At 38.6% G+C, this 9,429-nt stretch overlaps 1 protein-coding gene across 1 annotated transcript in view; it reads left to right on the top strand.

Annotated features, from left to right (window-relative positions):
- Positions 1-2,065: 2,065 nt before the first annotated feature.
- The window catches only part of LOC127503546 (short transient receptor potential channel 5-like), a 47,147-nt gene continuing 39,783 nt past the window's right edge, over positions 2,066-9,429 (top strand). Inside the window, exon 1 of the mRNA XM_051877510.1 lies at positions 2,066-2,608. The gene's annotated coding sequence lies outside the window, so the exon portion shown is untranslated. The remainder of the gene's footprint in view (positions 2,609-9,429) is intronic.

Below are 9,429 nucleotides of genomic sequence, written 5' to 3'. Positions count from 1 at the left end.
CGTATTGATTTCCACAGGTGTTTTACCAATATTTAGAATTATGCATTGCATTGCATTGTATTGTGTGGATTAAATAAAATGTCTGTAAAATGTTATTATCAATACCTTTTTTGGCTTTTCTACAGTCTACAGCAGATTTTACAATGTCATGATCGCTGTTGATTCGATTTGTATATCAATGCAAGGTTTTAAAACTTTAATCTAAAATACAATTAGCACACCAAAATAATCTACAAGGAACAGTTTGAAAGGAGATCAGGTGATTCAATCTGAATTAACTATAGAAAAATGTGGAGAATAAGAAAAAATGTTCAAGTATCATCAATATAGGTCTGTCTTGTAAACACTGTAATTATTTTATGTGAAGGACTGCTGTCAAGAGCTCAGCGCAGAGTAGCCATACATTATACATGCCATAGCCCACGGCCACACCAGACATGATGAATAACCCACCAGGGATTACTGCACTGGGCTTATTAGCAACTGTGCCAAAAGGTCACCGCTACTGATTTCTTGAATATAAGTATGATAAGATAACGGGACACTGGATGCATTACATAATTATACTCTATTAGTAAATGAAAAGAAATTCATTCTGAAATGTTCATTATGCAAGCCTTGTTATTAGGGGTGCACTATTAAACCAGATGAACCCATTAGTGTGCTGATGTAACAGGGTTCCTCAGGCTCTTCCAGTAGTCATCCAGCTAAATCAATGCAATCTAGAATGGGTATCATTAAAATTTTTGGTCCCACTTTATATTAAGTGGCCTTAACTACTATGTACTTACATTTAAATTAATCATTTGATACAATGCACTTATTGTGTACATACATGTTTTTACATTGTACTTATATTTTAAAAACACCTGCATGTAATTACATCTGTAATAAATTTCTGTAATTACATTTATAATTACACTGTTGACCCATTCCTTACACCTTATCCCTACCCTTAAACCTACCCATACCACCAAAGCTTTCCCTAACCTTACCCGTATCCCACCTCAATAGCAGCAAAAGTGTTTTGCAATTCAATACGAACCCAATAAGTACATTGTACTTATTTTTTGGTGTAAAACCCATGACAAATGAAAACAATGTGATCTAAAATAAGCTCAAAATATCAATCATCTTTGATATTCTCTGACTGGATGGAATCATGGTTCAAACCATTGTGGTAATTAACACATTAACTTACACTATTAGTTAATAAAATATGTTATTAAGGAATTAATACATCATGAAACATTTAATTAATAGCAATTCATGTATTACTTAATCTATTAATCATATAGACTCTTTATTAGTTGCTGATGCAGTAATCATTAATTAATGGTTTAGTTCTTCATGAGTCATACATTACACCATGATTATCTGTGCATTAGTTAAGCATGAATTAATGCATATTAGTGCACCAGTATTGTAAAGTGTTACCATTATTAAATAACAAACAAGCAAGCCCAGCCCAGATGAGAAAAAAATGACTCAAAAGTAATGTAAAGCATTACTTCCAATAAAAAGTACCTAAATAACACAATTAGGTCCCTATTTTTTGGATAGTAATGCAATATTGTAATGCATTACTTTTAAAAGTAACTTTCCCCAACATTGGTTGCTACTCCAACAAAAACTCTAAATGGCTTTGTGGGATGAAACAGAAGTAGTGAACAGACTTTGGGTGTGCTAAGTGAGGCTGAGACTACTGTGACCATGGAGAAATGTAACAAATCATGATGTGTGTGAAGGGAGAGTGAACGTACCGCAGCGCTAAGCGCCACGCATCTGTCTGTTTCTCCAGTGGGCTGAGCTGTCACCTGTACATGTCCTGTCATTTCCAGTGAGGAAAACTAAGTGCTCAGGAGAGAAACATCTAACAGCACACTAAAGTCAGGGGAGAATCAGACAAGCACTGGTAGTTCTTTAAGACGAAGAAAGAGACAGGCAGGATTTGAAATGACAACAACCAAAAAACAACCTGGGTGCTGAAGAGGAGGGGAGAGATGATGGAGAAGGGGAATTGGGGGATGCTGCAAAAGGGAGGGAGGGTTGGAGACACAGAGACAGAGAGAGGAGGGTGAGGTGGAAAAGGAAAAGAAAGGGAAAAAAACAGCCAGAGCGGCACAGAGACAGACCGAGGTAGAGCAGGGGCAGAAGACGGCACTCCATCCGGCAACCATGACAACGGAGGCAAGCGCATGCCAAGCCCCCCGTACCCTCGCACCACCGATAAGGGGGTTGTGAACCTCGGCGGACAGAGGGGACGACTGCAAAACACATTGAGACCTGAAATGGTTTAGATTTTTCTGCATCGATTAGTTCTTTTCCTGTGCTTTCACCTGGTGAGATGTGTGGTTGAATTCAGCTCTCTCCTGCCACTCATCAGGGTGGGCTGAATCCGGATCAAAGCGAACAGCTGGGAAGCACACGCAGGAGCCTTTTCCACTGTGACCCATCAATGGAGTCCCTGAGGTGGGCTTAATGCCGCTCAATGGTTCTCCTCCGGAGCAAACGACCAAACGCGCTGCCAGCAGGCTTGAAGACAGAATATTTTTGAATTTCGCCTGTGAGAAAGAAGAGACAAAACATGTAAGCCAGATGATGTCGGGTGAGTGCGCATTCCTAATTTTCCATGAGAAAAATTATGAATCATTTGGAAAAGTATAAGAATTTTTTAATATGTTGCTGAAGGCGCAGTAGGATCAGAGGAGAGAAAAACATCCATATATATATCAAATGTATTCGCTACTATCTGTGACTCTGAACAGGGTTTACACAACAGGAAGATGCGAGAATGTATCAAGAAAATGTTATCATAAAGCATGAGAATGAACATTTTATATACCAATGCTATTTAAGAAAATAGACTGCAAACTGATTTTTAGAAAGGTTTTCTACACTACTAGCTACGACTGTTATGTCCTCAGAGCTCAGAATATGGTTAGGAAATATTTTATGAAAAAAAAGGGGGAAAAACCCCACTGTGCTGTCGAAGCACACAAACACATTTAAGCGTGGCAGCTGTCTGTGACGGTCAACAGGTTATTAAGACTTTAATGAATCTCCAACAGCGATGTTTGATGGCTTGTCCTCAGGAAACTGTATGTGTCCCCATGACTTGCTACTGATACAATTAACAGAATACTGAGTTTAACCACAATAATCGGCAAATTGAACTTAGGGTTTCGTTTTGGGTTAGTTAACAAGGGCACTGTAAAATAATTTGCTTTATGCAATTGTTTTTAGAAAATCTACACTGCAAAACTCAATAATATAATAGTTTTTATTTTGAGAATACTCAAAACATTTGAGGAAACTTATTACCTCAAAACATTTAAGTGAACTAACTCATTTTTTTTTTTAAAGTTAGTTGAACAAGTGGGGCGGGGCCAAAAGCCATGGAAGCGGAGCAAGGCACAGGTGTCTCTCATTAACAATCACATCACTGGCATCCTGTAAATCCCAACATAACACCACATTAAACACTAACTTATGTCTCCCTATGTTAATCTTGTGCAAAAACACACAAAATAATAGGGGTGTAACAGTACACAAATCTGATGGTTTGGTACGTACCTCAGTTTTGAAGTCACGGTTCGGTACAGGTTCGGTACAGCAGGGGGAAAAAACTAAATATAAAATTGATTTTTTTAAAAATATATATTAAACAGTGGTTTACTGAACAAATTGTCTGTCTTTAAATAAATAAAATTATAACTAAAAGTTTCTTATGAATACGTGTACCGTTACACCCATACAAAATAACACTTAATTAATGTTGACATTTATTTATACAGACTGATGCAAAGCATGCTGGGAATTAGAAATCTGCTGCTGTTCATCATACTACAATGAAATTTGTTCACGCAACTTTTTTCTATTAAGTACAATGAACTTTCATTATTTTTTGAGTGAAACAAACTCATTTCATTTAATTAATTTCATAAATATATATTTCAATCAAGACAACTCTCGAAAGATTTTTAGCATGTTAATGGATATGACAATGTTAATGTATTTGGTTTTGGCGGAATAGATCTGCTGCGCTGCTGCTGCTGTAGATTATTGCTGCTGCTGATTATTGCTGCTGCTGCAGAACAAGTACAGGAACTTTCTACTGCCAATACATACGCCGATACGCTGCTGCGAGTAAGACATAGTGCTGCTCCACAAATAGCATATATCAATAACCCATAGCAGATTTATACAGGTGGAGCTGGGGAAGGTGGAGGGTTTTAGAGGAACTCTGAAGTGCGCTGCAAACTGCTATCGTGAATGTAACCAGCCATTTAAATGTGTGAGCAACAAGCTCATTGGCTGCAGAAGTGACATGAACCAATCAGTTTGTGCCAAGTAGTTAATGCTGAAATTATCATCAGCTTGCATTAAGGATCTATCAGCCTGCGCATCTAAAGTTTCATGACAGAACTATATATATATATATATATATACACACACACACACACACACACATAAGGCTGTTATTAGATATTCTTCAACCTTGTATCATTCAGCCCCAAGAGGAAGCCCTTAAAACACTTTGGGAGACAGTGAGGCGGTCTTTGAGGTAGTGGATGGTCTGCAGGTGTAATTTAAAGTTTCAGGCTTGAAAATAGTTCAGTATTATGTAGGTCACGGCACGTTGCACTGATGGTCACAGGTGTGCTTTGATATACAGTACTTGACGTCTGTTTTCACGCTCAGATTAACTTATGTGTAAATAACATTCAAGGTTGCCTTCACAATTCTCTTATTATATAACATGATGGGGGTCAGCATCTTTAGAGTTCATTTCTGAACACACTCTTCCTTTTCACCCGCTTTTTACCAAGAGTTAATAGCATTGTTTTTGTTCTGCTTTCCATATGAAAGGTTTTCATGAATATCTCATTAACGTCAAACTGTAACACAGCAACAGGGTGCGACACAAACGCTCAATTATCACTCAAAGTGTGCTTGATAATTGGATCATTACTGTTAATACTGCATGCAGTATTCCGTTTGGGTGTTCCGTTCATACAAAATAGTTGCATACAGTGATATTTTAGTATCATTGATGATAATTTTGAATTATTTTGTTTTTATTCATTTTAGTTTTAGTTTTGTCTTTGTCATTTTGGTAGTACTGTATGCCATTCTGAATACATTCCTCTTGTTTTTGTGTTCACTGTAGTCACATGAAAAAAGCTCTGTAATTTTATGGTACTGTGATGATAATGGTACTGATGACAAATAATGGTACTTTGATAGCTCCTGGGATCATATTAGTGTCAGCTGAGGGCTATATAAGCCCTAAAAATGATCATATTGTATCCCAGATAAAATATTCCAACCAACCATCTGACATCACCTGCTGTCAGCTACATCCTGATGTCAGTACATCCTAAACCAATTGAATAAGGCCAGTCTGGCTAATGACCCTTTTCTGTGATGAGAAGCGTATACAGAGCTCTTGTCTCTATGAGTCATTTTAACAAAGTGCCGTTCAGGTTTTACATATAGACAAGCCCTCTCGTCCACCATCATTGATGCTCTGTGAAAGCAGCAAACAGCAGCAATTGTGACGCAGGTCGGCTCTATAGGGTTAATGGCGATCAGTGCAAAGGGGGGTGGGGGGATTTCTGTGCTGTGGAATTACTAACTGGCTCCCCCATGCTGCCTGTTCCTAATTAGCATCTTGAACTGACTGACTGTGCAGTGTGTGGGCTCTAATCTGAAGTAAAGGCCCAGGTATACTTCATTTTCAGTGCTCTGCTCTGTTCTGCATGCAGTTGTGCATGCAAGACCTTTCAAAGTAGTGTCATTTGCTCTATCCCAAATGGCACCCTAAATACTCACAATCTTCCTATGAAGCCGTACTTTTGGGACACAGAGTGCTTTGACTGTTAGGTAGAAATCTACTGCAGAGCTTGCCCCAGTGCAGGCTCGGCAAAAGTCCACATCGAGGGCACATATCGACCGCAAAGGGGGCACTCGTGACAAATGAAGGACACCCTATGGTTTTGTTGACTTCACAATCTTGTGCACGTGTCGGCCATTGTAAGTCTACAATATCCCCAAGTATATGAACCTATGATGCTGTTTTTGCCAACTCATTCTAAGCAGCGCTCCTGCAACAGTACACTGAACTGAGAACAGTATCTTTCAGACATGCTAAGGGTTTCATAAAGGTCTGATATCTTTTACTGAACAGCATAATGTATAACAAATACATTGTAACAGTGTGAACAGAATTTTGAAAAACCTGCTTGATCTGATGGTCTGAGGTATCTGCTCTTATCATTGCAGCAGCCCTTACTCATATTTTCAATCAGTTTTGCTTCACTGCTGTAATAGCCATGGTGAAACTGTGCAGCCTTTATTTAAAGGTTGTGATATGGTAGAATCCAACTCCAGTACATGATGTTCTGATCTCTGTCAACTATGTTTCTCACATTGTTATATAAAAATAGAACATTTGTTATCTCACCCATTGATCAACATTTTTTAATCTATATCAGTAACATACAACAAATATATATTTAGCTGACCTCAAAGAACTGACAAATATTTACAGTAATACATTACAAATACTGTAGAGTAACTGGCTTGATTGCATCTAAACTTTATTTCGCACCACATTACAAAAAGGCTATTTACTCTTAGTTAGAAGAGAGAATATAAAAGTTAAATTAATTTTTTGTTGTTGTTGCCTAAATTAAATCTCTATCACGCGCTCTTATCTGTATGACCATCCTTCCACTAATGAATTATAGAATGTTACAAGCTGTACAATTAATTAGCTATACTTTATGTGCTCTTGAAGGAACAGTATTCCTTTCATCATTTGCCATAACCATCCCCATCTCTTTTGGTTAGCTAATAATAAAAAAAAAAGAGTCCCTTGTCATTTGTTGCATATTGCTGTCATGACTGGTCAAGTCAAAAACCATGAAAAAGATACCTTTCATGACATTCTAAAGGAGCATTTAGCCAGAACCACAAAAAAAAAAAAAAAAAACTGCTTTATGTATTCTTAAACAGACAGCATTCATCACATCATTAAAAGGGTTATGTTTTTGTCATAATTGTTGCCATCCCTTTTAGGTTCTAGATCATAGAAATACTGGATGTAATCTAAATCTAAAAAAAAGGAAACAAAGGCCCATAATTAAATATCCAATATCGACCAATATCTTATAATACTAGTAGATCCAAACATACACTCCTGTTTACTTGCATGCTTTCCTTCACCCTGGAATCAAGTGCAAAAAGCTTTTACATGGTCAAGTGGACATTTTCTTTTAATCATTGCTTTTCCTTTTGAAGGCATATTCTGGGTTTAATACAAGTTCAGAACAACAGCATTTGTGGCATAATTACCACACACACACACACACACACACACAAATAATAATATTTTCGACTTGTCCCTTGTATTTGTGTAATGTCTGATAAGGCTCCAGTCCTCCAGAGGGAGCCCTCACCTGAATTTTGAACTCACTCACTTCCTATTCCTGCCACATCAGTTCATGTCTTGTCATTTCCTGTCACCCTGTATTTAAGCAATGTGTTCCACTGCCATATTGTGAGTTCCACTGCCTTACTATGTGTTCTTACATGCCATTGTTGTTGATTACTGTTATGACCATTATTTTTGCTCTTTCGACTCACGTTTCTGGATTGCTGTTGGATTTGTCTGCCATTGGATTGTTTTGCTTGTGTTTCGACCAAAGCCTGTGACCTGACAATGAGTTGTGACTATTGGTTGGATTTTAGTCTCAGATCCTTTAATAAAGACCCGCTTATGGAATCCACTCGACCTACCTCTTCTTGCTCAAGGGTTTTCAACACCAGTTATTGCCATTGCACGCCACCAACAATCATTTGACATCGTACATTTGGCCCCTTACTGCCCCATTTCCTGACCCAGTTCGCTTTACCTGATAAGTACCTGTACCTGATAACTACCTGATAAGTTTGATGGTTCTCCTGACAACTGTACTGGTTTCCTACCACAGTGTCTATTTTTCAAACCAACCTGAAGTTTTTAGCCAAGACCATACGAAGTGTTCCTTTATCATGACTTTGCTTATCAGGAAGGCATAATGGGCTACAGCAGTTTGGGATCATGACACATATCCAGCAGTCATACAGTTACTTCACTTAATTGATTTGGGATGTCTTTCGATATCCTGCTGGGGGCATGGATGCAGTGGCTCAATTAACTCAGGACATCAAGGCAACCGACCTGCTTCAGATTACGCTATACAGTTTCGCGCTCTTACAGCACAAAGTGGGTTTAATTATGTCTCTTTGAAGCACATTCTTTGTTCAAGTCTGTCTTCAAAATTACAAGCTGAGGTATTTAGTAAAGAAAAAGCCACCAAGTTGCCACCTCATCGCTCAACAGTATGTGATTGTCTACATAGACGGTATTCTGATATATTCATGTTCCATTGAAGAACATATCACTCATGTAAGAACTGTCTTGTCACACCTGCTCCAGAAAAATCTTTTCGTCTAGGCCAAAAAGTGTGGGTTTCATATTACATCTACCAAATTCCTGGGATACAATATTAGCCATTCAGGAGTTGAGCTGTCATTGACTGGTCCACACGCATCACTGTCAAGGAGTTACAACTATTTCTAGGCTTTGCAAACTTCTACTGTAGATTCATCCATGACTTCAGTACCATAGCTCCAGTTTCTCCGCAGCTCTAATTCTTAAGCATCCAGACCCTAAACTTCCCTTTATTGTCGAGGTTGATGCCTCTGAGTTTGGATTTGGTGCTCTCCTCGCTCAACATCATAGAACACCAGTGCATCCTTCTCACCAAAGTTAACCCTGGCAGAAAACAATTACGATATTGGTAAGAAGGAATTACTATTTATCAAGACCACTCTTGAAGAATGGAGACACTGGCTAGAAGGCGCACTTCATCCCTTTCAAGTCATTACGGACCACAAGAACTTAGAGTATATCAAGCACGCCGAGCGTTTGAATCCTTTCCAGGCAAGATGGGCACTCTTTTTCACTCATTTCAACTTCACAGTCACATACTGTCCAGGGAGCAAAATTAGTAGGGCTGGTGTATCCATGACACTGTTGATTCTCAGACGACACCAGAAACTATCTTGCCACCTTCCATCATCATTGCACACATCTGGTGGGATATCATTGAAGAAATTCAATGTGACCAACAAGAGGAGCCATCCCCGCCAGAGTGCCTAGCTGGCAAAATCTACATTCCATCCAGTCTTTGCTCCAGAATAATTCAATGGGTCCACACATCCCTCACTTCTGGACATCCTGGAATTAATCGTACTACCGCTTTGGTCAGAAATTCATTTTGGTAGCCCACATTATCTGTTGATGTAAATAATTATGTAACTGCTTGTAACTGCTCAATCACGAACACCTCAACAACTACCTGCAGGACTTTTAGA

This window comes from Ctenopharyngodon idella, chromosome 21 (genome assembly GCF_019924925.1).
Source record: "Ctenopharyngodon idella isolate HZGC_01 chromosome 21, HZGC01, whole genome shotgun sequence".
NCBI lineage: Eukaryota > Metazoa > Chordata > Actinopteri > Cypriniformes > Xenocyprididae > Ctenopharyngodon > Ctenopharyngodon idella.
The sequence above is the reverse complement of the archived record's forward strand: the minus strand, read 5'-3'. Positions and strand labels throughout refer to the sequence as shown.